The sequence below is a fragment of the Montipora foliosa genome, chromosome 10 (assembly GCF_036669935.1).
Source record: "Montipora foliosa isolate CH-2021 chromosome 10, ASM3666993v2, whole genome shotgun sequence".
NCBI lineage: Eukaryota > Metazoa > Cnidaria > Anthozoa > Scleractinia > Acroporidae > Montipora > Montipora foliosa.
Genome location: NC_090878.1, coordinates 30,730,897 through 30,738,733, shown reverse-complemented (window position 1 = coordinate 30,738,733; position 7,837 = coordinate 30,730,897). Strand labels below are relative to the sequence as shown.

The 7,837-nt window shown below is 37.7% G+C and overlaps 1 protein-coding gene across 1 annotated transcript in view; it reads right to left on the bottom strand.

Annotated features, from left to right (window-relative positions):
• Positions 1 to 5,423: 5,423 nt before the first annotated feature.
• Positions 5,424 to 7,837, bottom strand: part of LOC137974435 (transportin-1-like) — a 30,404-nt gene continuing 27,990 nt past the window's right edge. The window contains exon 25 of the mRNA XM_068821398.1: positions 5,424 to 7,505. The gene's annotated coding sequence lies outside the window, so the exon portion shown is untranslated. The remainder of the gene's footprint in view (positions 7,506 to 7,837) is intronic.

The window sequence follows — 7,837 nt, the reverse complement described above, 5'->3', positions numbered from 1 at the left end:
GACCTCGCGATGACGGTGCAACGCCCAAACCAACTGGGAACAAATTACCAACTCCCAACATTAGTGGCTTCATAGCTCAGCTGGTTTTCCTGAAAAAATCTAGCAGTTGCTGTCCTAAACCTAGATAATCCAAAAACTGATGGACCGTATTCAAATGCAGATTGAGACTTTTGGGTTACGGACTTCTGGTTGATGGTAATCTGAACTGACCTAAGTTGAAAAAGAGCGCCTGGGTCTGACAGGACCGACAACTACTGTCATTATCTGACAGCTATACTCTGGGTACCTTTCAATAATTAACAATTATTCCATGAGCGCGCGTTGGATATGAGATGATAGATAGCCAACGAGGCACGTAGCGCCGAGTTGGCTATAATCATCTCATATCCAACAAGCGCGAGTGGAATAATTGTTTTATTAAAAACGCCCCCTAAATATAGAAAACTTGACTACAATATGCTTGCCGTGTTTGTAGATCATGGTATAATGGCTCATAACCCATGTTGGCTTAACCAATCAAAACTCTCGACTTGCATTATCCAATGACCCAGTTTTTAATAAATAGTTATTATATGGCTCGTGTTTCTAGCCGATATAACGCGCGCTCTGTTTGGCTAAGAGCAGCTAAGCGCCAGGGCATCATTCTCCCTAAATGCCCACGGGCCGATTACGGATTATGGATTTTTTTTTTCTCTTTTCAGAGAACCATTCTGTTAGCCATTTAATAAACAACATAATAACCTCAACCGTTCGGTCGTTGCAGCAAGCTGTATTGACCTCGCTATCGCTCGGTCAACACGGCAAAGCCTCAGTTTGAGATTTTGCTGTAACGACCTCATTCTCGGTTATTAAGTAGTTATTAGAGAGCCTTTGAGCAAGAACGGCCTGGCTTCCACAAGTTTTTTTTAATAAGGCCTGACATTTTTGTACTATGAATCCTAATCCTATCGAAATGTACCTTCTAAGAAAGCTAGTGATTTGTGAAAGAAACTGCTTCCCTACGGGTAAATTCATTTTAACCTTGAAGCTCTGGCCAAACTATTGAACAAAGTTAGATCCAACATGCAACATTACTGGATGTAAATATTGAGGTAGTGGCAAAACAATGTGTAACATTGCTTGACGAAAGTGATTCAACTCAAGTTGGCGGTAACACCGAAACGAAAACAACTCGTGGCGTTTACGCTACTGGAACTGTTGGGGACGAAAATGACCGATTCAAATGAGAAAAAAACCAAAGAATGATTAAGAGAACGTGCATAAAAGGACATGTCAGGAGCCCATCTGGAGCGCCATTTTGGTTCGTTAAACTTCAATTCTAAAAATAGGAAATCAATTTCTAACGCCCAGGATCGACCGATTTCATAACTGGACCGCCCCGTAGAAGGGGTAGCCCAGCAAAAAGCAACGAAGGCGAGAAACCAACCGCTGGGAAGATCCTCAAAACCTGCCAAATATTTCACAGAGCGAGTCAATGAATTGAACGCAATATTACAACATTAAAACTTGACATTTATTAAACATGTATCTTCTCATAACATGTAATACCGATAATTTTTGACAAATATTCTCGCGGACAATTCTTAGACGTCATTATTTAATTAATAATATTGTGACTGTCATTAATTACTTTAAATATATAGAAATAACATTTTGCTGTTACACATCAACCATCACTGACCGACAATAACATGACAACACGGCTCTATAAGGGCCACAGGATATCCACGCAAAGATGTTGCGTGGGCCCCTGTGAGCGAACATGACAGTATTGCACAACAAAAAAACAAACACAGACCAGCTGGTTTGGAATGGGGACGATTCAATACAGAAAAAGGAGACGGTGCAAAGCCTTTTGAAAAACGTGTACTTTAGACCCTGGACATGTCTGTTCGTGGAAATAATAATAATAAAAGTGAATCTTTTATTTATTTATTTAACCAGAAGAAAAGGGATTACATGACAAGTTTTACGTCTTTCGAAGGCTATGCACCCTATCAAAGAAAAATTAATTAAAATAAACTCCCCAGTAAATGAAAGAATGAAAGCAAGGAGTTCTTGGTTCAGAAACTAAGTTAGAGATTCCAGGCAAATTATGATTTATTACTTATCATTATTTTTAAAATTATTTATTCGTATTAGCAGTTGATCGCATCAGTTGAAAGGATCGGAGGAAAAAAACTCGAAGAAAAACTAGGAACAATCTAGAACTTTTGAATGACTATGACCTATGACTATTGTAGCTTTAATTAAAAGTGAATCAGCTTTTTCATTGAGTCTACATTCTTCTCATTGTTGCATCACGTGCAAACATTCTTCTGTTTGCCATGCAGTCTTTCCTCGCCAACGATTTTAAGGTGAAGATCTCTCGAATGACAGCACTCTTTTCCACCTACGTAAAAGAGATAACGTGCCAAGGTGGATGAAAGAAGCCGCCAAATTTGGAAGGTCTTCACAAGTTATATCCAGTATTTCCTTCCGGCATTCAAAGTGCATTAAAGTCAGAGAGAATATCCTGGATTGTCTAAGACGTTAAAAGACATGGACACAACACAAGCTTTCCTCTCTACCGTGCACTAGCATAGTAACAAATAGTAACTTCGCTCTAGGGACCCGTTTCTCGCACGTCCCCACAACATTTCGGGCCCGAAACACCAGCCATTTACGAAACTGCCTTCCCTTTGTTTTCGTAAGATAACGTGTTTTCAAGATAACGTTTTTAAGATAACGTTTTCGAGATAACGTTTTTGTTAACGTGTTTTCAAGATAACAAAAAGCAAAGTGATTGTGATGTTTGTTTGACTTGAAATCTCTCCGTTCTTAAGATAGAGGGAATTAGGACACCCCGCAGAAGGCCCAAAAAGTTTCGGGACTTTCGAGAAACGGGCCACACACATTCAGAGTGTGACGGCGAGCGAAATGGAGTGTCTTCTAATCAGGCCTGGATAGATAACGATTATCGCGAATTAAACAAAAAATCTCTTTCAATGAACACAACACCTTATAGTAAAACTTAGATAATCACTTTGATTAAAGCTGTGTTTTTAATTAATATTATTTTAGCAATGCATATTACTTTGTAAAGAGGTTAACTATCAATAGAGTTATTTCGGTAGAGTTATGGCTTAGAGTTAGAGTTAACGACTGCCAAAATCCTGAATTCAAGATTTTGGACTTCCAAAATATTGAATTCAAGATTATGGACTTCCAAAATCTTGATTTCAGGATTTTGGCAGTCCAAAATCGTGAATTCAAGATTTTGGAAGTCCAAAACCTTGAATTCCAAAATTTTGAATTCATGCAGGATTTTGGCAGTCCAAAATCATGAATTCAGGATTTTGGAAACTTAACTCCAACTCTACGACATAACTCTATGAAAATAACTCTAAAAATAGCTGTCCCCTTTGTAAACTAGCCCTTCTTTACGTATTAATCTTGAAAATGAAAAGAGGAATTGCCCCATATTACCCAGTAAAGTTTATTAGCCTAACTGTTATTTTAGCTCGTCAGCATGTTTGGAAAAAAATTAAATTTCGACGCGGACCTTGAAATTCCGAGTTCTTTAAGAACACAATTTTAATTGTGTTCAAAATTCAATTCCAGGCGCAAAATAAATAATCTAATTGACTGACAAAGGAAAACAAAAGAAATGGGAAAAAAGTGAAAATCCAAGAACGATTTCGAACTGTTAAGTACTTTGTTCCGATTATTTGCAATCCCAAGTTAATTCTTACAACGACCAAGGACGTAAAATATAGAAATCAAGGGAAACTGCACTTGTTCTGAAGATACAATAAAATATGACTTTTTATCTAAAGCCGATGACAACCGTTAGTCAACGTTGTGGTGTGCCACACGCGAACTAACTCTGATGATCAACAAATGTCAAATTGTGTCACCGGCTTTAAGACTTTCTTGAAAGTCATGTGTGGTCCAAATTGAAGCATACCTTTTGGGACAAACGAGGCCATATATCCAGTCCTTCAAAAGAATCAAACTAGCCCAAATCTTGGTATCAACACTGGAAGTCACTGATTTGTGAAGAATCTAAACGACATCTATTGTAGATAAGTTGTTTTGTCAAGGATTGATTTCGAAAAAGTACTTCATCAGCTCTACGAAGGATTATATCTTTTTGGCCATTTCTTTCAGTTAAGAAAAGATAGTAGTTTCTTTTTCAGTAACCTTAAAAAAAATATCGGCTAACGGGAGCGTAACTTTGCTCCTCCAGTCTAGACAATTTTTGACAAATTAATTTTCCTCACCAACACTCTTTCAAAATGTAAGACGATTACTTAACTGAGTTCGGTGGTTCTCCACGAAGTTGCGTTCCAAGTTTGGATTTTGGTCAATCTGATGTTTAAAAGGCTCATTGCTGTTGAAAGCAATATTGAGAAGCCAAGAACAAGGGGGCAAAAGTTTTATCTGCCTGAAGGAAGTCGCCTCTAGAAAATTTCATGGGTTAATATGTAGTTGCCCAATAGCCTCTAACAGAGAAACGTTTGATAAAGAACCGAACACTCTTTGTTTGTCCCTCCAATCTTTTCCGTAGGCATTGTTTCCAGTTTTTCTTGGGACCATTATAAGTCCCAAGAGAAAATAAAAACAATGCTTATGCAAAATTTTGGAGGGACAAAGAGTATTATCGCTTTTTTTTATAATATTGGCTACTTTAAGGTCAACTACAAAACAAAGCCAGAAAGATGAAAGAGATTGACTTATCTAGAAAAAAACATTACTTCCCTAGAAACAACAATCAAATTAACTCAATCAGTGTCAAATGAATTTCATTTACGTGAAAATACAAAGAACCATTGCCGAGACTTAGTGAGGAAAACTAACAAGTCACGAGTCGAAGATTGAAACTTCGGTCTTCCTACAATTTCAGGCCGAGGCCTTCAGTGCTGAAATGATTTCCTGCTGCCAAGTTTGGCTGTTAAACAATCACATTATCACCGAAATCTCATACAAAACTATAAAACGTTAACTTCCTAAAATTTCTTCTTTTGATAGTTAAAATATTATATGTACGAAAATGTAATAAAATAACTTCCTAAAATACCTAAATTAATAATAATAATAATGATAATATTAATATTACAATTATCAACTGGAGCAACGCTACACACTGAACCACTCAGCTTCTAATAGTTTTTTTTTTACTTGCACTTTGAACTTGCGTGGTTTGCCAAATTTAGTTCTAGCAATTGTGTCGCAATTTTACGAACTAGCTTAAGCTCAAGAAACAGGACAACCTTGGAAAGTTGCTTAGAAACATTTCGGGTGCACGGAAAAGCAAGCTTCTTTCAATGTTGAAAGACTGATAGCAAAAGTTAAAAAGCTTTCCTCTGAGTTTTGTAGACTATTTTGTTAGGAGGACGAGACGATGAAAGTTGAAGTTCTCTCAAGATGAAAACAAAAAAAAATTTTAAGGTTTATTTCGCTCAAAATTGTCGATAACAGAACACGATGTCTGGTGCACAGCAATACCCCTTTTCTCAACTTGCCACCTAAACTTAGCACTGATGGATACACGAAAGTTGCCCACTTCTCGACTGGGCTTAAACAATTATAAAGACTAGGAACGCAAAAACAATTATCAATTTTGCTTTAACTTATTACTCAATCAAGTCCAAGCGAATGAAAAATTCTCATACAATAATTTGCGTAGGATTCAGGAAAAAGCGAGGAGCCAAAAACGAAACCGGAAGTTTCAAGGCATTAACTGAATTTAAAAACTACTATTTTGTTAATTTGCCCACACAACTGATGAGCCGAAAACAATTTGAAAAAACCTAATGCTTCATCAGGACCGCAAGGCGAGATTGTCTTCTTATATCTTCAGGTAAAATTTAGACAGGAGGAAATTAGAGTCCATTCGACATGTTTAAAACAAGCAGGGAACTTTGAGCAAGAAATATATACAACTTAAACTGATTAAAATCAAAACAAGCACAGAAGAGTGCACCCAAGATAACTTTCTTTGGTTGCAGTGACCGATCCACGCTAAAGCTCTCTTGTTAGAGTGGCTGTTAAACGCAAAGTAGGGACTTTTCTTCAAATAAAATGTGTTTGAATCTGATTTTCTCACTTTGCTTGACTTCAAAATTTTCAACAGCAGCACACAGTCCTCTGCTTGTCTAATACAGGGCGAATGCAATTAAGTGGCTTGAGCATACACAGAGTAACATTCTGGGCGAAGATAACTGTACCTGCAGATGACTCGCTAACCAAGAAGTTGTGACACACCGTCAGACCAGCTGAAGGTGATCTTCAAATGCCATACTCAAAAAGATGTCAATTTTTAGAGGAATTTATACAGATTTTCTTATAAATGCTTAGATCCTGGAGGCATGACAGCTATACAAGTGTTATTCTATTTTCTCGTAGATCAGTTCTCTGCAAATGTTCTTCTCGGACGAAAGTAAAAGAGGACACCTTCACTTTCACCAGAAAAAAGATTTTCAGAACCTCAAAGCACGATTTAACATTTTCAAAATAGTATTTCGAAATAGCGAGGCAAGACTTTAACCGGCGCAATCCCAAAAGAGGAAACGAAGCCTTTTTATCGCAGAGTATAACAGAGAGCCGCAAAAGAAACAACTGTACCCTGGCCTTGAACAACATTGGCAACTAGTCGCCATTAGAGGTGACAGACTTGTGCAACACTAAAACTTGTTGTTCAAACACAGACGCTACACATGCTCTCACAGAAGAAGTAACATGACAAGGTTTAATAAAGGGAAGAGAGGATGGTGGCAGTCAACAGAATTAATCAACATAAAAGGCGCGACAAGAGGGGAAATGTTGGGAAAAAAGGGATCCCCAGAGGAGAGAAAACCAGTGCACAAGCTATCCTTTCTGGTTCCTGGGTAAAACAAATTAAGGAGATTAAAATTAAGGCGCGAGGTTTACTTTCCATGGAAGTGAAGGTATCCTCCAAATTTTATCTTATTTGTTATTTACAAAGTTACCTTGTTTACTTAAGCCTTATTAAGTATGAAGGGTACATTAGCACAGTTGCAAAGCTATGAGTTTGACGGAAAAAAATAATTGCATTAAAAGCTGACGATGCAGGTTCTTTCGATGCACCAATAAAGTTGATTTGATTAACAGCAGATTTCAACAACACGGATAAATTATCTATCGCATTCCCAGCCATACTGTCACATATCTCAGCACTTGCAATCCACATCACAACCGTCGCACGACAACGGAGTACGGTACAGTACACAAGGCTCACGCCACTTGATTTGGGCACAAAGTTCACACGGACATCACAGAAATTGTTAACAACGAGATCGAAGCTATTAATTACTGAACGATGTTGCTGTTCCCACAGAATATATGTGTGATACATCCATTTACTACTAGTTATACAGGCTTGAACTGCAAGGGAACAATGATGCACGGCAAGGAACAAAGTATCTTCGCGTGAACTTACACAAGGGCCATGCGCTTGAACTGGCCAATGACTGCAAAGCCCTCTCTTACTGGTATCCCACCTGAAAGGGTGGGAATTAACAGTTTAGTTTATTACTTACAAAGCTAACCCTTCGAGTTCTCGTACCGTACGTTACCGGTATAATATTTTTAGCACTTTTTTTTACAATTATCACAAAAAGGTGACGATGTCTTGTAACAAGTCATTATCCAGGAAAATTGTATGACACGAGGGCTCTTTTGGTAATCAAGAGGGCATGATTATTTGATCCTGATTGGTTAACAGTTGCTTATCCAGAGCAAGCGAAGTTACAAGACAATGTTCTTCCAGATTCCCACTCTGATTGAACTGCTTCTTCACCACGTGTAAAATACAGTTTAATTAAATTAAGCG